Consider the following 22358-nt stretch of genomic DNA (forward strand, 5'->3'; position numbering starts at 1 on the left):
AGCCGCCTTGTGGTGCTCCTCCTGGTCAGCCAACCTCTTGGCCAGGCGGTCACGTTCCTGCACCAAGGCGGCGAATTTGGCCTCCTTGGCACGAAGGGCAGCCTGAGACCCTCCCAGCTGTGCCCTCAGACTGGCGTTGGCCGCTGCAAGGACGGCAGAAAAAGAAGAAGCAATAAGAGGAAGTCGTCAAGGAAGATCCGACCCGACTGCTCAGCAGTCGGCCCGAATCTCGGGGACTACACCCAGTGGGTGCGCTGACGCGCCCCCACGTAAGATAAAGGACGAAGCACTTACCCCGGCTCTCAGTTAGGTCGGCGGTTTTCTGGGTCAGCTCCCGAGCCTGGGAGTTGATGGCAGCTGCGCGAATATTGTGGTAGTCCTGCAAGACAGGCAGAAGATCGAAGTAAGAACAAGAATAGCAAAGCTAAATCCACTAAGAAGTTCCAAGCCGCCTGCTTAGCAGCCGACTCGGAACTCGGGGACTACACCCAGTGGGTGCGCTGACGTGCCCCCACGGAAGAAACCAAGATCAAAAAGAAGCAAGATAAGAAGACTAACCCGGATGGCCGCCCGCGTCGCAAGGAATTCGTCGGTGTATCGCCTCAGCGCCGTAGCCTGGGCCTGGAGCCGGGTCCGGACGTCCTATACGGCCACATTCATCACGGCCGTCCCTCCGCCCGGCGTCCACCCCGAGGTGGCGCTGGCCACCTCCACATCCTGGGCCGATGAGCTGGAGCCCGCGGCCGGCTGCGGCTCCGACGCAGCTTTCTGTGGCTCTGACGCAGCCTTCCCCGCGCGCCGACTCGGCGGCGTCCGGACCGCCAGCCCAGTCCTCGCGGCCGGCTCGCCCCCCGCCGACTGCGCAGGCGGCAGATCAGGCCGGCCGCCTTGAGCCGCCCCAGTCGGCGGGGTCGGTACCGCCGCCCTCTCCAGGATGACGACGTCGTCATCCCTCTCCAGCCCCAGCTGGTCACCGCCGGCTTCTTCTGGCGAGGGCTCCGGGGCCCCAGGCGCCGCGACGCGCAGTGGGGTGACCAACAAGGCCCCCTCCGCCATCGCCGCAGCCGCAGCCTCTGCTTGGGCCTTGGCTGCGGCGTCAGCACGCGCCTTCGCCGCCTCCTCCTCGTGCGCCGCCTTCAACGCCTCCGCCTCCCGCGCCTCCCGCTCCTCCCGCGCCTCCCGCGCGTTCCGCTCCATCGCCGCCAGAAGATCGGCATGGGGGTCCACGCGGCGAGTGGTGCTCCCGGATCCTCCCGGCGACCCAACGACGGAGGCGGCAGCAGCCCGCTCGAGCGACAATGGAGCTCTGGTTATTTGGAGAAAAAGACAAGGATTCAGGAGTTACCAGAGAAAAGAAAAAAGAGTACACGAAGGAGTATGTACTTACGCCGACACCGTCTGCGGTTGCTTCACCGCCTTGCGGAAGCAGGCCGCCTTCGCGGCCGCCTCCTCCCGCCTAGTCGCCGCTGCCCCGCCTCGGGGCTTCTTCGGCTGACTGCCGAACAAACCCTGCGCAGCACGACGCTTTTGCCCGCCGCCCCGAGCAGGCGGCGCAGCAGAGGAACCCGCGCCGTGGCCAGACGCCGGCTGACGGTGTGGGACGACTTCAGCCTCATCGTCGTCCGGCCAGTCGTCGAAACTGACTCCAAGCCCGGAGCCGCCTGCTTCGCCGCCGGCTTGGCCACTGCCCGCCTCGGTGTTGTCGTCCATAGCGGCCGCCCCCAAGTCGGGGTCGTCCAGATCGTGCTCCATCCGGTCGGGGACGAATCGGTGCTCCGCGTCCGACCCGCCTGCAGGCCAAAGAAGAGGGCTTTGTCGAGACAAGCCGACTAGTCAGAGTCGGCCAAAAGGAACTCGGCGACAAAACTAAGAAAAGAGGAAGAGACAAGGAGAACATACCGTGGGCGGCGGATTGGCTCGGCAATATGGCTCATTGCCGAACTGCCACTCTGCGGAGAGTTTGCAGTTCGCAAGGTAGTTCACCATATAGGCCACCTCGTCGTGCGGCATGTCTTTGGTACACATCCGGCTCGGATCGACCTGGCCGCTCATTTGACAGATCAGATGAGGGCGGCTCTGGAGCGGGAGTACCCGGCGCGTGACGAAGGCGGCCAGCAGGTCGGGCCCCGACAAGCCCTCCGACTGGATCATCGCTCGCACTCGGGTGACGGCAGCGGTTCTAGCCGGCGTCAGCATCACGGCCCGGTAGGACCACTGGGGCCGCCTGCCCGCCGGTGGGCCGGCTACGTAAGCCGGCAGATTGACGTAGTCGCCCTGCGGGGCGACGTTCTTCACGTAGAAGTATGACTTTTGCCATAACTTCACCGACTGGATCAGCGTGATGACGGGGAAGGGGTTGTCGGCAGCCACCCTCCGCATCGCGATGAAGGCGCCACTCTGGGCCGGCATGCCTTGCATGCGCGTGCCCAGCTTGGACTGGAAGAACTCCCCCGAGAGCTCGAGGGTAGGGAGGACGCCGAGGTAGCCTTCGCACAAGGTGACGAAGGCGGACAGCAGCACCACCGTGTTCGGGGGGAGGTGGTGCGGCTGGAGTTGGTAGAACTCGAGCCAAGAGCGGAAGAAGGCGCTCACGGGCAGGGCGATGCCGCGCAAGAAATGCGAGCGGAAGACTACCCGCTCGCCTTCCTGCAGCTCCGGCGCAATCTCCTTCGCCGGCGCGAGATGGACCTCCACCTTGTCTGCGCCGGGCAGCCGCCGCGTCTTGCGGATTAACTCGACGTGATCCTCGTGGACGCTGGAGCCGTCCCAATCCCCGCCGTACTGCATCGTGGCGTGGGGCTGGCGAGAACGAGCGCGGCGGCGGAGGAGCGAGTGGTGGAACAGCACGGCGGCGAGGCGCTGTTGCAAGAAAGGGCAGGAGGAAGAAGATGGTGGAAAGAGGAGGAGCGTGCGAGAGCCTGCCGCTCTCCCCCTCCCCCTACTTATAGCTTCGCAAGGTGAAGCCGGGGAGGCAGGGCGTGGGATGAGACGTGGGATTAACTGCACCCACTCCCCCCACGCCTCGCGATTATTACGCCCTAAAAGCGTGCCAAAACCGCCGCAGGAAGACGTGCGGGCGGCTTCGGGCCGCAGAGAATCCACTCCTGGGCCCGGGCGTGGGAGTGGCAGGCCCCCGACCTGTGGCGACGTCCCGTCGCGCGCGTGCGCTGGCAGGCTTTTTTGCCACGTGGTTCGCAGGCGGCAAGTGGCCGGCCCGCGGCCCGGTGCGCACGCTGGCCAGCTCCCACCCTCCGACTCCCAAAGAATCTTCGCCGAGACGGCGCCCCCAACCAAAGTCGGCTCCCAGCTGCCGGCTCGTCAAGATAGGAAGCTGATCGAGCTTCTCGACTCCCACCCAACCTTGAAGCCCAATTAGCTTCGGGGACTACTGTCGGAGTAAATGGCCACGGGTAGCCTAACCGACTACCCATGGTTCTTCCAAAATTATCAGGCCAATTGAGCCTTCAAGCGTTCGAAGCATTGGGCCGACTTCCCCTGGCCGACTACTGCAGGGGCCGGCTCTCCAAAGGCGACCCGGCCCCGGTGGCCTCCCCCAAGATGGTTGCAAGATGGCCGACTCCAGGAAGACGGCGCCAAGAGGACCGACTTCCAAGAGCCAGCCATGAAGCACGCCGACTCCACAAAGCCGGCCGAGGCCGCACCTACCAAAACTACACCCACATAACGGTGACAAGACGGGGTGTGGCCACAGTGCGGCCCACTACCCCCGAAGCCCGAGGCAGGCATGGCCACAGGACGCCGTACGGGTCGGCCATCTCCCGTCCGGCTCGGCACTGTAGCCATGCTGGCCTCAACGTCATCCACGACAGACGCCAGTACGGCCCACGGGCGGCGGGCCCCTTTAGCCAGAGAGAGGCGCGAAGGCGGCCCGGCCTCCCCCAGTCGGCCAAGGGCGTAGCCGGCCCCCAGAAGCCGGCTACCCCCCTCCCTCGAAGCATGTGCCACATTAAGGACACAAGACGAGGTAAGGCTATAGTGAGAGCCCTCGAGGCAGCACACTGTAGCCACGCTTACCTCGACGAAGCCCTCGTCATCAGGGACGAGGCTATAGTAAGCAGCCGCCGACAAGACCCCTGGGCGGTGGGGTCGGCCTGTCGACCAAGAGGCCGGCAGCCGGCGGGACCCACCAGTCGGCGGGCCCCAACGGCCGGCGGAGAAGCCGGCGAGCGCAGACACTGATGACTGGGACCCGCGCCCAGCCGGATTACAATTGTACCCCCGCGGGTAGGCCTATATAAACCCCCCGGGGCACCCATGCAAAGGGTTGGCTTCTTAGAGTTACACATACACCATAGAGAGAGGGAAGCAAGAGCTAGCCTTGCTCTTCTTCTCCCTTGAACCCGACAGCTCAAGGAGCATTTGTAGCTACTCGTTCTGATCTAGTGATCATGCGGAGACCCCGCAGAGCAGGACTAGGGGTGTTATCTCCACGGAGAGCCCCGAACCTGGGTAAGATTCGTCGGCGTGCATGTCTTCGCCTCATCCCGTTTCCAGGCACCGGCGACGTCTTACTGGCACCCACCATGATAAGCCACCCGTTGGCATATGTCGCACCTACCACCCGACATGCATGTGTTAGATGAAAATAAGGTCCGGAGAGACAGACAGGGGGAGAGGGGTGTGGCTAGGAGTTGGTGCGAGAGGCCTACTATGTCGAGGGGGAGGAGTGTGCGAGTATGAGATCGATGAAAAGAGGGGCGGGAGGGTGCACCTGCATGGAACCGTATTGGACATAGGGGGGCATGGACGGTGAGAAGAGAAGAGGAGAAGTGTGTGTTTGTGGTAAGCACACTTGGCTAGAGAGGTATATCGACCGGTGTGTGCCGGAAAGAAGGAGTCGGGGGGCCTACACACACCGTGGGCGAACGACCTAAAGAGAAATAACGAATGTGCGGGATGGAGGGGACGCTGAGGGAGGGTGAGAGGGGGGCGGGTGTGTGCATGCACGATAGAAAGTTAGCGCTAGCTAGCTACAAAGAGAAGAGGATCGTGAGGATGTAAAAGACGAACATAGATCATAATTCATTATAAAAAAGTGGATTCGGATATTTGAAGAAGATATCATAATTTAGAACATTGATGATAATTTGGGATAATGTGTGGCTTTTGCAGCTCAGGGCTAGATACTTGTCATAAATAGGGGGCGGGGCACTATACTTTGTGTGATAAACACGGTGTGAGTATGGAACATGGTTTAGATTATGAATATCTAGTTAGTACATCAAATGTACTATTATTTGGAATCAACATGAAGTGTATTCAAAATTTTGAATTCGAGTTCATATAGTACACATAGTTCATATCTATCCCTATAGTAATCATGTGGTGTGTTGTTAAGGTAATGCACGAATGATGGTTTAAGTTGCCAAGAATCATGATTGTATATTCTTATTCAAATAGAGAAACGAATTCATATTTATTTCGAATTGCAGCGGTAGTATAAACATTTGGAATGCACTAAGATGTCGGTATGAGTAGGTTACATACATTATACAGCCAGCGAAAAAATTTAATTGGACCTAACATGGAATCATAGCTTTGAATAGCATTTGTACAGTAAAATGGGACAAGACTCTCTCTTTTTGTGGTGTGAATAGTTTTATTTTTTCCTTTTTTTCGTTGAGGGAAGTGCGAATTGATTTGGTACATACAATATTACACGTTAGGCTTGTCCCTAAAATTCAACCCGCGCCTTGTTATATCCCGAAAATTCAGATACCATGCTCCCCAAACTCGCGCCTTCACAACCCGCGCCTTGCTATCAAAAAATTACAACGCGCGTGAAAACTCCCTCCAGCTGCCAAATCCCGACACGCGAAATGCCCCTTCTAACCCTGAGCCGAAAGGGCCGCTAGTTCAAATCGGTAGGGGTACTTTTGTAACACACCCAACATTTTGGACAAGCGCATCCCTAAGTCATGGTCCCCCCCTCCCATCGCCTCCTTTTTGCCATTCGAAATCCCAGGCCGCCAAAACCTCTCTGCTCCAGCCACGAAACCCCACCCTCCTTCGTCCGCCACCTCACCGCTGCCCAGCCAGAGCCTCTTCCCCGACGAGATCATCCACCGCAACAGCTCGACGTCCGTCATCAAACTCCCCTGATGAGGATCCGTCGTCGATCTCGTCGTCCCGCTGGTTTAGCCGCCTCGTCCTCCACCTCCAAGGAGCTGCTCCAACGATCGCCTCGTCTACCGCGGCTGCTCCATCCCCACAGCACCGCCTTAACCTACTCCAATGGAACTGCAACATCCTCACCGACTCCTCAGACGAAGCCGAGGCCTACTCGGTGAGGGAATCCTGGATTAAGGGGTCCCCGGGCGTCCGGGCTATGTGATGTGGGCCGGACGGATGGGCTGTGAAGATACAAGATAGAAGGTCTTCTCCCGTGTCCGGATGGGACTCTCCTTGGCGTGGATGGCAAGCTTGGTGTTCGGATGTGAAGATTCCTTTCTCTGTAAACCGACTCTGTACAACCCTAGGCCCCTTTGGTGTCTATATAAACCGGAGGGTTTAGTCCATAGAGGCGTTCATAATCATACAAGCTAGAACTTTTATTTATTTATTTATTAATAAAAATTGCAGTGGGGTTTTACCCTACTATTTATAGTCAAAAAAATCATACAAGCTAGACATCTAGGGTTTAGCCATTACGATCTCGAGGTAGATAAACTCTTGTAACCCCTATACTCATCAAAGTCAATCAAGCAGGAAGTAAGGTATTACCTCCATTAAGAGGGCCCGAACCTGGGTAAACATCATGTCCCCTGCCTCCTATTACCCTCGATCCTCAGGCGCACAGTTCGGGACCCCCTACCCGAGATCGGCCGGTTTTGACACCGACATTGGTGCTTTCATTAAGAGTTCCTCTGTGCTATCGGTAGAAGGTTCGATGGCTCGTTCGATCATCCACAAGGATGTCGTCTCAGGGGAGACTTTCCTCCCCGGCCAAATCTTCGTATTCAGCGGCTTCGCGCTGCGTGCCAACTCGACTGGCCGCCTTGAGCAGATCGACAGCTATGCCCCTAGTCATCAGATCAGTTTTAGAAATCTGAACTATGTCGCGGATATCCGAGGAGACTTGATCTTCGAAGGGTTCATGGCCCCGACCGCCGCTCTTGGCTTAGATCCAGAGTAGATTACCAGGTCCGAAGATGGGAGTTTAGAGCCCGCCGGACTCCCTACAATTATGGCACTTGCTACCAGAGATCTGGAGGGGACTGCATCATTGGCAAACCCGAGCACGAACTGGGATCCCCTCGCCGTAAAGTACCAGACTCCCCCTTGGACTCCAGATCCAAATTCTCGTGGTCCGCGTCAAGCGAGCGTGGCCAGCAGGCTCTTACCCCGACCGCCCCCGCGGACTCTCGCTTCCTTGTCCAAACCCCGCTCCTAAACAAGGCTCTGGACTTAATGCGATCCCTCGCCATTATAGAGGAATCGCTTCCGAATTACGCCCAGCCCGGACTAGGGGCTGAGAGCGGGGACTTTTACGTCCCACCCACCACCCACTTCATAGCCACTGTCGAAGACTTAACCAACATGCTGGATTACGCCTCCGAAGACATCGACGACATGGACAACAATGCTGGAGACGAACAAGGCCAAGACCCTCCATTTACCGAAGTTGGACGGCCACCTCCACATACGACGTGTACATGGTAGACACGCCCAAAGAGGATGATGACGACGGTAAGAAGGATCCGGTTGAGAACAAGCCTGTTGAAGCACCTCCAAAACGTCGACGTCAGCGGCGCCGCTCAAAATCGCGTCGCGAAAAAGCAGCAATACCGGCACCGAAGACAATAACACTCCAGAGAATGCCGAAGAACACGAAGCCCCTGTCGAGCCAACATCCGAACAGGATGATTGGGAGGATGGGCAAGTTAACCCCAACGATCTAGTCGGGAACGAGGACTCGGAGGATAGGAACTACCTACCAATCTCCGAAGAGGATGTGAGCCTCAGCGACGAAGACTTCATCGTACCGGAGGAACCCCTCGAGCAAGAGCGCTTTAAGCGCAGGCTAATCGTCACTGCGAGAAGCCTGAAAAAGAAGCAGCAGCGACTTCAAGCTGAATAGGGTGTACTCAATGACAGATGGACTAATGTCCTGGCAGCCGAGGAATACAGCCTCGAACGCCCAACTAAGAGTTACCCGAAGCGCAAGCTACTACCTCAATTTGACGATGAGGCCCTTGAGCCAATACCGCTAAAGCATAAAACTGCTGACGAACACGACCGACCACCACGTGGACGGGACAGACCGACTACTCACGCTGAACACCAGCCCGCGCCACCCCGCCATCGAGGCAAGGAGGAAACGGCCCCGGGCTATACCACGACCTACACAAGGATCTGGACAATAGAGCCGGTTAGACAAGATCAATCTATGGATCAAGGGGGCGTGCTCCAATGTGACAGGACGGCCATCAGGCCTGGCATGACAGGCAAAACCACACCCGGGCCAAAAACCGCATACGGACTTCATCCGAACTGTGCAGCGACATCGCCCGATACAGAGGCGCCGCACACTCCTTATGCTTCACCGACGAAGTGATGGAACATCAGTTCCCAGAAGGGTGTAAACCCGTGAACATTGAATCATATGATGGTATGACAGATCCCGCAGTATGGATCAAAGATTTTCTTCTCCACATTCACATGGCCCGGGGTGATGATCTCCATGCCATCAAATACCTCCCGCTCAAATTAAAGGGACCAGCACGACACTGGTTAAACAGCCTCCCAAAAAATTCTATTGGCAGCTGGGAAGACTTGGAAGATGCCTTCAGGGACAACTTCCAAGGTACCTATGTTCAGCCTCCAGACGCCGGTGACCTTAGTCACATAGTCCAGCAACCCGGAGAATCAGCCCGAAAACTCTGGATCGGGTTCTTAATTAAAAAGATCCAAACTGTGGATTGTCCGGACGCCGGAGCCCTCGCCGCCTTTAAACACAACGTCCGAGACGAATGGCTCACCCGACGCCTCGGCCAAGAAGAGCCGAAGTCCATGGCAGCCCTTACCGCACTTATGACCCGCTTTTGCGCGGGAGAAGATAGCTTGCTAGGTCGTAGAAGCAATAGCTCCAACGACCATGGCACCTCCGAAGCTAGGGATGGCAATGGCAAGCCACGACTGAGGGAGTCCTGGATTAAGGGGTCCTCGGGCGTCCGGCCTGTTGGACATGGGCCGGACTAATGGGATATGAAGATACAAGACCGAAGACTCTCACCCGTGTCCGGATGGGACTCTCCTTGGCGTGGATGGCAAGCTTGGCGTTCGGATATGAAGATTCCTTTCTCTGTAACCGACTTTGTACAACCCTAGTCCCCTCCGGTGTCTATATAAACCGGAGGGTTTAGTCCGTAGAGGCAATCACAATCATACAGGCTAGACTTCTAGGGTTTTAGCCATTACGATCTCGTGGTAGATCAACTCTTGTAATACTCATATTCATCAAGATCAATCAAGCAGGAAGTAGGGTATTACCTCCATATAGAGGGACCGTACCTGGGTAAACATCGTGTCCCCTGTCTCCTGTTACCATCGACCTTAGACGCACAGTTCGGGACCCCCTACCCGAGATCCGCCGGTTTTGACACCGACATTGGTGCTTTCATTGAGAGTTCCGCTGCATCGTCGCCAAGAGGTTTGATGGCTCCATCAATCATCTACAACAATGCTGTCCTGGGGGAAGTTTTCCTCCCCGGCCAGATCTTCGTGTTCGGCGGCTTCGCACTGCGGGCCAACTCGCTTGGCCATCTAGAGCAGTTCGACAGCTACGCCCCAGGTCACCAAATTAGTTTTGGAAACCTGGACTACGTCGCTGACGTCCGGGGAGACTTGATCTTCCAAGGATTCGCGACCCCAACTTCCGCTCTGGCCTTAGATCCGGAGCGCGTCGCCATGCCCGAAGATGGACTTCTTGAGCCCGCCAGACTATCTGCGGCCACTGAACCCAGTACGGGAGAGCCGGATGAAGTATCATCGCTGGCAATCATCACGAAGCCAGACCCTTCTCCGGACACTGGCTCCGAACCCTCGGAGTCAGCACCGTGTGAGTTCGTCTGGGGAGTCTCCCTCCCGCCGTACTCCGCGGACTCTCTTCTCTCTGGACAAACCTCGCCTTTAAGCGAGGCTCTGGACTTAATGCGATCCCTTGTCATTACAGAGGAGCAACGTCCGAACTATGCCCAGCCCGGACTAGGGGCTGAGAGCAGGGAATTTTGCTTCCCACCCACCACCCACTTCATAGCCACTGTCGAGGACTTAATCGACATGCTCGATTACGGTTCCGAAGACATCGACGGTATAGACGATGATGCCGGAGATGAGCAGGCCCAGAACCCGCCGTTCACTGGACGCTGGACGGCCACCTCCTCGTATGACGTGTACATGGTGGATACACCCAAAGAGAATAACGGCGATGACAAAGAATACCCAGTTGAGGATAATCCTCCTGAGATACAGCCAAAGCACCGGCGTCAGCGGCGCTGCTCTAAATCACGCCGTAGAAAACACAGCAATACCGGCACAGGAGACAATAACACTCCGGACGGTGCCGAAGATAGAGAAGACCCCGACGAGCCAACTGCCGAACAAGACGATCGGGAAGATGGGCAGGTCAGCCCTGAGGAACAGGCCGCAAACGAAGACTCAGAGGACAGTAATTATCCCCCACTCTCCGAGGATGAGGTGAGCCTCGGTGACAAATACTTTATCGTGCCTGAGGAACCTCTCAAGTAGGAGCACTTTAAACGCCGACTAATTGCCACTGCAAGGAGCCTGAAAAAGAAGTAGCAGCTTCAAGCTGATCAAGATCTGCTCAATGACAGATGGACCAACGTCCTGGCAGCCGAGGAATATGGCCTCGAGCGCCCGACCAAAAGTTACCCAAAGCGCAAATTGTTACCTCAATTTGATGATGAGGCGCTGGAGCCCGTACCATCAGCGCGTAATGCGGCTGACCGACCACCATGTGGCTGGGACAAAGCGGCAACTCAAGCCGAACACCAGCCCATACTACCTCTTCGTAAAGGCAGAGACATAACTGCTAGGGGTTATACATATGACCTTTGGCAGGACCTGGACAGTAGAGCAGGTCAGACCAGATCGATCTACGGATCGCGGGGGCGCGCGCCGACGCACGACGACGGCCATCCAGCCGGACGTGAAAAACATAACCATGCCCGAGCCGAAAACCACAGACGAACTCCGTCCGAGCTACGTCGCGACTTGGCGCGATAGAGAGGCGCCGCACACCCCCTCTGCTTCACCGATGAAGTAATGGAACACGAATTCCCAGAAGGGTTTAAACCCGTGAACATCGAATCATATGATGGGACAACAGACCCCGCGGTATGGATCGAGGATTTTCTTCTCCACATTCATATGGCCCGCGGTGATGATCTTCATGCCATCAAATACCTCCCACTAAAACTCAAGGGACCAGCTCGGCACTAGTTGAACAGTCTGCGTGAAAACTCCATTGGCAGCTGGGAGGACCTGGAAGACGCCTTCCTCGACAACTTCCACGGTACATATGTCCGACCTCTGGATGCCGATGACTTAAGTCACATAGTTCAACAGCCCGGAGAGTCAGCCAGGAAATTCTGGAGTAGGTTCTTAACTAAAAAGAACTAGATCGCGACTGTTTGGACGCTGAAGCCCTAGCGGCCTTTAAACATAGCATCCGCGACGAATGGCTCGCCCGACACCTCGGCCAAGAAAAGCCGAATTTCATGGCAGCCCTCACGACACTTATGACCCGCTTTTGTGCGGGCGAAGATAGCTGGCTAGCCCGTAGCAATAACAATACAAGCAAACCTGGCACCTCTGAAGCCAGAAACAGCAACGGCAAGCCCCGACGCAACAAACACAAGCGTCGAAGAAACGATAACAACATCGATGACACGGCGGTCATCGCCGGATTCAGTGGCTCCAAGTCCGGCCAGTGGAAGAAGCCATTCAAAAGGAACAACCCGGGCTCATCCAGCTTGGACCGCATACTCGATCGTCCATGCCAGATACACGGCACCCTCGATAAACCAGCCAATCACACCAACAGAAGTGGTTGGGGTTTTAAACAGGCCGGCAAGTTACATGTCGAGAACAAGGAGAAAGGGTCGCAAAGCGAAGATGATGACGAGGAGCCCCGTCCACCGAACACAGGGGGACTGAAGAAGTTTCCCCCTCAGGTCAAAACGGTGAACATGATATACACTACCCATATCCCCAAGAGGGAGTGCAAGCGCGCGCTCAGGGACGTCTATGCGATAGAGCCAGTCACCCCAAAATTAAATCCATGGTCGTCATGCCCGATCACCTTCGATCGCAGGGACCATCCGACCAGCATCCGTCATGGCAGTTCGGCCGCACTGGTCCTCGACCCAACAATTGATGGATTCCACCTCACGTGAGTCCTCGTGGACGGTGGCAGCAGCCTCAACCTGCTCAATCAGGATATAGTGCGCAAAATGGGCATCGATCCATCAAGGATCAAACCCACAAAAACTACATTTAAAGGAGTTATACCAGTTGTAGAGGCCCACTGCACGGGCTAAATCACATTGGAGGTCGTCTTCGGATCCCCGGTCAACTTCCGAAGCAAAGAGTTAATCTTCGATATCGTCCCCTTCCGCAGTGGCTATCACACACTGCTCGGACGAACCGCATTCGCTCGATTTAATGCGGTGCCACACTATGCTTACCTCAAGCTCAAGATGCCCAGACCACGCGGTGTCATAACAGTCAATGGAAACACGGAGCGCTCCCTCCGTACCGAGGAACACACCGCGGCCCTGGTAGCAAAAGTACAGAGCGGCCTTTTAAGGCAGAATTTTAATTCGCCGGCCAAGCTCCCGGACACTATCAAACGAGTCCGGACTACTCTGCAGCATGACAGTCCGGCTCGTCAGGAGTTAGACTAGCAATTCGGCCTCCATCTCAGTCCCAACCAAATGGCGGCATACGTCCCACACGTACATCACTACGCACTCAAAATACCATGGGCAGAGACGGAGGCATAACCAGACGGTGGTCCATAATACAGTTCGACCTTCCCTGAACACACATACTTTCACCTTTCTTTTTTATCCTTTTCAGGTTTCTTTTCCACAGGCCCCTCGCAGCGGCCTGCTCATCGTTCCTTTCGAAGGACGGATACACCAAGGCGGCAAGTAGCACAGATGTGTGGGGGACTCTCTAGATGTTCTTTCTCGATGATCATTCTACCTGCTTTCAAGACCCGCATGCAAGCTCCCCCCTTGATCTTGGCATGTTAAATAGCCCGGTTGCTTATCGCACTATTTGTAGAAATACGCCTTGACGTATTAATTAAATTATACTGAGAACTGTTTGCGGCCCAACTTATGTGTCACTAGCTTACAATTTCATTTTATTTCGTTATTCTTGTCGATTGCAAACGTACACTCTGGTACGCTTTAATTCGCCAGGGGCTTCATTGTGCTCCATACTATGGCGACAAAGTCCGAACACTTTTACAGTACAGTTCGGCACCTCGAATTCAGCATTATATGCATTGGCTCTGAATCATGTCTTTGGTCAATAGTTGGGTTGCCCGGCTCCTGTGCTTACTACCTTACGTTCCGCTCTATCGGCTAGGGTAGTAAAGGGAGAACTACTGCGATTGTGTTTCTGGTTTATCCGAGCAAACACCTCAGTAGAGAAATCCGAAAACTGACTGGCATGATGTGGTGAGAGCTGGTCAGCTACTCGGAGGTTCAAAATCTTTTGCGATTTTCTCCGCCTTGCGCGATGGATCGGCCTTCACCCGATCAGGTGTCTACAACACCCTAGTTCGGATTAAATACCAACCAGGGGCTGCTCCTATATTTTTTATTTTGTCAAACTCCTATGGCTAAGTGAGGGTGATAAAGCCGAATAGTCTGATTGCCTGGTTCATTGCGCTAAATACATCCTTCAAGGACCAAACTTTTGGATCAAGACTGTTTAGATTCCGTCCCGAACACCGCCGTACTACCTACGTGGGGGCTGAAGCCGACGACTGGCCAACTCTCAGATTTAGCAAAACGGCCGCACAGGAGGTAAAATTTTAATAAATAACAAATAATAACAAGCATTATATTACATATCAGCTTTGTTTCACCATATAGGACAGGATAACATGAATGCATTCATTCAAAAATAATGTCCTTAGCACATTGCTCCGCTACAGTACGGGATCCCTCCAGGACATCATCAAGATACCGCTCGGGCATGTGGTGCTCCTTGCCAGCGGGCGGTCCCTCGGTCACGAGCTTGACGGCGTTCATCTTCTCCCACTGCACATTGACGCGGGCGAAGGCCATCCGCGCACCCTCGATGCAGACTGACCACTTGATGACGTCAAGCCGGGGGCAGGCATTGACCAGCCGCTTCACGAGCCCGAAGTAACTGCTAGGTATGGCTTCAGTAGGCCACAGCCAGATTATCAAATCCTTCATGGCTAGCTCGGCCACCCTATGCAGTTCGACCAGCTGTTTTAGCTGGTCGCTAAAGGGCACTGGATGTTCTGGCGCAAGGTATTGCGACCAGAACAACTTCTCCGTCGAGCTCCCCTCTTCGGCTCGGAAGAATTCCGCAGCGTCGGCAACACCGCGCGGTAAATCCGCAAATGCTCCTGGAGAACTCCAAATCCGGGTTAGTAAGAGATACCTCTTCTTCACATATTTGCTCTGCATAATGAAGGCCTTACCCGCCGTGATTTTTCTGGCCTCTTGGATTTCCTGGAGGGCGCCCTGGGCTTCAACCCGGGCATCTTGTGCGCTTTGGCGAGCCTTGGCGAGTTCGGTCTCTTGATCCGCAATATTGCGCTCCAAGGACTCGCATTTCTTCACGGCGTCCTGGAGCTCCTGCTGGACCTCATCGACCCTGGCCTCATGTTTTTCACGGGCGGCTTGCTCCTCACTTTCTTTTGGGCCTCGGCCAGTGCCTTCTTGAGGGTTTCCGCCTCAATTGCCGCTCCTACAAATACCATGGCACTATAGTCAAAATAAATCCTTAATCCTTTCTGATATACAGAAGGTCATTACATACCTTGCTTGTCCTCTAGTTGCTTCTTCATTCGGCCGAGCTCTTCCTCGGCCCGCTCCAGACTCTGTCCGAAGACTTCGACAGCATGAGAGGTTGCAGCCAGCAGCGACGCCTGCTTATTCGCATAGACATGTATGGTTAGTCCCCTGTGAAAATTATTTGATCCTCTGTCCGGCTTTTCTTTCCAAACGCCAGACAGAGTCTCAGGGGCTACTGTCTACACTATGACATTCTTCTTACACAATTACGCCACTTACCTCAAAGCCTGACAGAAGGCTGGTGCAGGCTTCGGTTAGTCCGCTCTTAACAGACTGAACCTTCTCAACCACCGTACCCATAAGGATACAGTGTTCCTCAACAATGGAAGCACCTTGCAGCGCTTCTAGAAGAATATCCGGTGCCTCTGGTTGGACAGAGGTCACCGGTGGAACAGGCGCACCTCCTTCTTTCGAAGGAGGCTGCTTGCCTGAATCCGGAGCCGTACTGGCTTCCGGAATGGTATTCGGCTAGGGGCCGCACTGGATGTGGCCCCCAACGCCAGTCTCCGGGGGATTTGCTCCCCCAGGTGTCCGGTAGCCGAGGTTTCGCCCTCCGGCGCCATCCTGATGGCCTCCTGCGTCTCTCCCTGGCCTGTGAAGGTCCTTCGGGACACTGCCTCGGCATCGTCCGTGGCCTTGGGAGAGGTGGCCGTCGGCAGCGAATCGCTATCCATAGCCTTTGGATCCAGCGAATCCCCCGATGAAGATCGCTGGGAGCTGTCGTGGGCCGGACTGCAGCACGTGATTCAACACAATTAGAATTATGAGATAAAGGAGTTGGACATATAAGTGCGTCAGAGGCTTCGAATACTTACGATCCGGCCGGGGGCTTATCCTTGGGGCGTGTAACGCCCACAATGCGGCTATATCTCCCACGTGTCGAGGCACGACTTAGAGGTATAACCGCATTGTGGTTTAGTCGCAAGAAGGGTCATCTTCACACAATCCCATGTAATGAACAAGAATGGGATAAAGAGTTGGCTTACAATCACCACTTCACACAATACATAAATACATCATCCATCGATCAGAGTACACACATAGGCCGACTATGGTCAAAGTCAAAAGAAAAGAAGATAACCCAACTGCTAGATCCCTGATCGTCCCAACTGGGCACCACTACTGATCAACATGAAAAGAAACAACACAACGAACAAGATCTTCATCGAGCCCCCACTTGAGCTCAGTTGCGTCACCTGCACTGGTATCATCGGCACCTGCAACTGTTTTGGAAGAATCTGTGAGTCACGAGGACTCAGCAATCTCACACCCGCGAGATCAAGACTATTTAAGCTTATGGGTAGGAAAGGGGTAAGGTGGTGAGGTTGCAGCAGCGACTAAGCATATATGGTGGCTAACATACGCAAATAAGAGCGAGAAGAGAAGCAACGGAACGGTCGTCAACTAGTAATGATCAAGAAGTGATCCTGAACTCCTACTTACATCAAACATAACCCAAAAGCCGTGTTCACTTCCCGCACTCCGCCGAAAAGAAACCATCACGGCTACACACGCAGTTGATGTATTTTAGTTAAGTCGAGTGTCAAGTTCTCTACAACCGGACATTAACAAATTCCCATCTGCCACATAACCACGGGCACGGCTTTCGAAATATAATACCCTGCAGGGGTGTCCCAACTTAGCCCATCATAAGCTCTCACGGTCAACGAAGGATAAACCTTCTCCCGGGAAGACCCGATCAGTCTCGGAATCCCGGTTTACAAGACATTTCGACAATGGTAAAACAAGACCAGCAAAGCCACCCGAATGTGCCGACAAATCCCGATAGGAGCTGCACATATCTCGTTCTCAGGGCACACCGGATAAGCGAAGCGTATAGGTACCAACATAACCCAAGTTGCCAAGGGACGGTCCCGCACGGTGCTCTAGTTTGGACCAGCACTCAGAGGAACACTGGCCCGGGGGTTTAAATAAAGATGACCCTCGGGCTCGCGAAAACCCAAGGGAAAAAGGCTTAGGTGGCAAATGGTAAAACCAAGGTTGGGCCTTGCTGGAGGAGTTTTATTCAAGGCGAACTGTCAAGGGGGTCCCATAAATCACCCAACCGCGTAAGGAACGCAAACTCAAGGAACATAACACCGGTATGATGGAAACTAGGGCAGCAAGAGTGGAACAAAATACCAGGCATAAGGCCGAGCCTTCCACCCTTTACCAAGTATATAGATGCATTAATTAAATAAGAGAATATTGTGATATCCCAACATAAACATGATATCCATGTTCCAACATGGAACAAACTTCATCTTCACCTACAACTAGCAACGCTATAAGAAGGGCTGAGCAAAAGCGGTAACTTAGCCAAACAACGGTTTGCTAGGAAAGGATGGTTAGAGGCTTGACATGGCAATATGGGAGGCATGATATAACAAGTGGTAGGTAGCGCAACATAGCGATAGAGCGAACAACTAGCAAGCAAAGATAGAAGTGATTTCGAGGGATGGTCATCTTGCCTGAGATCCCGCAAGGAAGAAGAACGCGTCCATGAAGAAGACAAACGGATGTAGTCGAACGAATCCTCACAACTCCGGAACGAAACCGAAGCTAACGAGAGAAGCAACCCGGAAAGAAACAAACAACATAGTAAACAACCACCACATACACATGGCATGATGCACAATCAAGTATGATGCATGTCTGGTTTAATGATTCATGGCGTGGCAAAGTGCACAAACAAAACTACAAGTTAAGTGGAGCTCAATATGCAACGAGTTGCATACTGACGAAACACCACATCAATTATTTAGTTCTCTCTTGTTTATGTACCCGACAATATTAAATGTTATTAAACATGCAAGAGGTGAAGCATAAATAAACTATCTATTTAGGCAAGTTTAAATGAGGCCGGAACAACAAACAACAAATCCGGAAAATCCTCATATGCATATTTTAGATTTGGTACTGTTCTGCCATAAACGCAATTTTAATGTTGTTAAACAGCAAAGTAAAGTGCACCAAGCTAATCTATGCATTTTTCTACCCCATCTACATATAAAGTTTATTAAAATCGGAGCTACGGTTAATTAGTTATGGAATAAATAATTTTAGCATGGCATTTAAGCAAATTAAATCAAACAGCACATTTAAACATTTTAAACATGGATGAAAGTGACATATTGTGAAACTAGATAAAATTCTAAGCATTATACATGTTTAAAACATTTTAATCCGATGCACGGTTGTTGAGTTATTAAATGCATGAAGAATAGGGGTTTTCTGTAAAACAGTAATTCACTGGATAATTAGACAAATCGTTCGCTGGAAAAAAACAGTGACTCGGGCCGAAACTGAGAGGGGCTGGGGAGTTGCTCACATCGGGCTTGACTGGGCTGGCTCGGGTCTGGAAGGAAAGCAGGCCGGCTAGGTGGCCTGGGGAGGCACGGGCGCGGCTTGCGGCCCACACACAGAGGAGGCCACTCGAGGCGATGCAGCTGGATCGAGCGGGCAGGCGGGGGAGGCGCGGTCAACGCATAAGAAGCAGAGGCCTCGCCGCGGCTGCGATGTAGAGGACGCAGGGAGCGGGACTTGGCGCTGCCGTCTCCAGGCGACGGCAGTCGGCGGGACGACCACCGGAGGCGGGGCGAAGTCGAGGGGAACCGATTCCAGGCGGTGGGAGGCAGATCTGGCGAGGCAAGGTCTTGGCGGCGGTGAACGATGCAGGAAGCAGCAGAAGCAGCAGGCAAGGTGCTGGCCTGCGAGTCAACGGCGGCGACGAGGCTGACGAAGTGGCCATCGGGGTCAGGGAGCTCGTGCGCGACCAGGGGAGCTCGGGGGCTCGGGCACGCGAGGCTGGAAGAAGCTTCGGCTGGTCGAGGTACTTCGCGACGCGGACGCCGGGGTTGGGGTCCTCGGCTGCGGGGTGTCGAAGGAGGAGCTCGTGGTTGCTGCTCGGGGTGAGCGAGCAGGGGGGTGCGGGAGGAGACAGTACCTCGATCCATTGAGGATCGAACTCTGGCTGGCTGCTCCTGGGATCGAGCGAGGACGAGGGAAGCAGAGGAGTCCGCGGTGGAGATCGAGCAGAGGCAGAGGCTGGTGGATTGGCTCGGGGGGAATGAGGAGATCCCGAGGTGGGAGACGACAAGGTGGAGTGCGGCGGCGGGGATTGGACAGGGGAGGATCCCTAGAAAATAGGGTTTGGTCTGATTTGGGTGGGGTTGGTCTTATATATAACAAGTGAATTTTTGATAGGGGCATTTGGTCCCTCCGATTAAAATCGGACGATCGAGAAAATAATGGTAGGGAGTCCAAATAAGAAAATGGAGATGTTTTGTAGATGTTTGGGGATGATCCGGACCCAACGGTGATGACTGAGCGGGTCGGGTTCGGGACAGGTTTCGGACGCGCGCAAGAAGGGGTTTTGTGCATTCTACAGAGAGGGTCAAACGGTCGGGCAACAAAAGAATGGTGGGTCTGAGAAAAGGTCAATGGAGGCGAGGAGGGACGCGGCAACTACGAACGGATGCAAACTTTAAGAAAACATGCAGATGCAATGCTCATGATGACATGATGAAATGCAACAAACAAAATAAAACACGCGGCGACAACGAAAAACATGGAAGGCGTGTGAAGCGTCGGTCTTGGGGCGTCACAGGGCGCCACTCCAAGCTGTTGTCGGTATCCGGCGCGGTGTCGCCCGCAAGGGAGGCTCTCCCCTTCTTGGATGCTTCGACCTCTAGACGTCTGGACGCCGCCCTTTTCTTCCTTCCCCCTCAAGGGGGGAGTTTCTTTCTTCCTCCTCCTCCTCCTCCTCATCGTCGGTGGCGGGTGGGGAATGGGTCTCGGCGTCTTCGGACGTCACGTCCGAAGTAACCTTGTGGCGGAGGCCACCACTGGTCCCCTTGGCCTTCTTCTTGGCCTTCTTCTCCGGCGCCTGATAGGGCGTCGGAACCAGCATCTTCGTCAGAAGTGGAATTGCTGGGTCTTCGGGTAGTGGAGCCGGACTCTTGACCAGCTCCACCTTCTTCGTCCAGCCCTGAAAAAATAAGATGGGGAAGCTCAGACATTCTCCTTGAGTATATAAGTAAAGGATACACCTTGAAAACACAAAAAAACTTACCGGACTGGCGGGGTGGGTCAGGTTGTACCCACGGTCCTCGGTCTCCTTCGGCCACGTCTCGTTCGCCTTGAAGATCACCTTCCAAATACCGTCGTGCGTAACACCGAAGAAGTGTTGCAGGGTCTAGTGCTTGGCCGGATCGAACTCCCACAAATTGCAGGTCCGTCTTTGGCATGGAAGGATCCGGCGAAAGAGCATCACCCGGATCACGTTGACAAGCTTGATGTTCTTGTCGACCATGCTCTTGATGTGCATCTGCAGTGCTGTCAGCTCGTCCGATGAGGCCCAGTCTAGGCCCTTCTCTAGCCAGGAGGTGAGCTGCATCGGGGCCCCGGACCTGAACTCGGGAGCCTCGGCCCATGTGGTGTCGTGGGGCTCTATGACATAGAACCACTGCTGTTGCCACCCTTTGACGGTCTCCACGAAAGTACCTTTGGGCCATATGACGTTGGGCATCTTGCTCACCATGGCGCCTCCGCACTCTGCGTGTTGGCCGTCCACCACCTTCGGCTTCACATTGAAGATCCTCAGCCACAATCCGAAGTGGGGTGAGATATAGAGGAAGGCCTCGCACACGACAATAAATGCCGAGCTATTGAGGAAGGAGTTGGGGCCAGATCATGGAAATCCACCCCATAGTAGAACATGAGTCCGCGAACGAATGGGTGGAGTGGAAATCCCAGCCCGCGGACAAAGTGGGGGATGACCACTACCCTCTCATGGGGCTCCGGGGTAGGGACGATCTGTCCCTTGGTCGGAAGCCGGTGGGCGACCTCCTTGGCCAAATATCCGGCCTCCCGGAGCTTGGTGATGTCCTTCTCCTTGACGGAGGAGATCATCCACTTGCCCTGCGCTCCGGATCCGGACATGATCGGAGTGCTTTCTTGAGGTGGAAGAGATGAGGACTTGGGCACTGGAGCTCGAGAATGGGTGGGCAGAGAGAGAAGGCGTGGGTAAAAGGGGGTGAACCCTTATCTCCTTATAAAGGGAGCGAATATCAAGCACCTCCCCACTCGCCTTAAAACTCGCCTATTTCCCAAGGGCCGTGCAGACGGCACAGTTGGATTACCCACGCCTGTATTGATGAGAATCCCGTAATAAGGGGACACGATTTCTGCTTTGACAAGACGTGCCAATGAAACCGCATCTCAAAACATGGGGCGGCAGGCTAAAAAACGGTTTGAAATAATGACCGGGTGGTGACGTGGTGTCACGCTACAAAAAGTTGTCAGTGGGTTGGACTCGTGAAATATTATACTCTCTAAGGTTGTGTGCGGTACTTGTTTTGCAGAGCCGAACACGTTCTTTGTGTTTGAAGGATGTTTTGGAGTATTTGGAGAAGGAACCCGCCTTGCAATGCCGAAGACAATCTGCGCGCCGGACACCTCGTCATTGAAGCCTGGTTCAGGGGCTACTGAGGGAGTCCTGGATTAAGGGGTCCTCGGGCGTCCGGCCCGTTGGACATGGGCCGGACTAATGGGCTATGAAGATACAAGACCGAAGACTCTCACCCGTGTCCGGATGGGACTCTCCTTGGCGTGGATGGCAAGCTTGGCGTTCGGATATGAAGGTTCCTTCCTCTGTAACCGACTTTGTACAACCCTAGTCCCCTCCGGTGTCTATATAAACCGGAGGGTTTAGTCCGTAGAGGCAATCACAATCATACATGATAGACTTCTAGGGTTTTAGCCATTATGATCTCATGGTAGATCAACTCTTGTAATACTCATATTCATCAAGATCATCAAGCAGGAAGTAGGGTATTACCTCCATAGAGAGGGCCCGAACCTGGATAAACATCGTGTCCCCTATCTCCTGTTACCATCGACCTTAGATGCACAGTTCGGGGCCCCCTACCCGAGATCTGCCGGTTTTGACACCGACAACGACGCAACAAGCACAAGCGTCGAAGCAATAACGAAGGTACCAAAGACACAGCGGTCAACGCCGGATTCAGTGGCCCTAAACCCGGTCAGCGAAAGAGGCCATTCAAATGAAACAGAGATGGTCCATCTAGTTTGGATAGAATACTCGATCGGCTTTGCCAGATTCATGGCACCACTGATAAGCCTGCCAATCATACCAACAGAAATTGTTGGGTCTTCAAACAGGCTGGCAAGCTAAAGGCCGAACATAAGGGGAAGGGGCCACCCAGCGAGGACGATGAT

This window comes from Aegilops tauschii, chromosome 2, assembly GCF_002575655.3.
Source record: "Aegilops tauschii subsp. strangulata cultivar AL8/78 chromosome 2, Aet v6.0, whole genome shotgun sequence".
In the NCBI taxonomy this organism is placed as follows: domain Eukaryota; kingdom Viridiplantae; phylum Streptophyta; class Magnoliopsida; order Poales; family Poaceae; genus Aegilops; species Aegilops tauschii.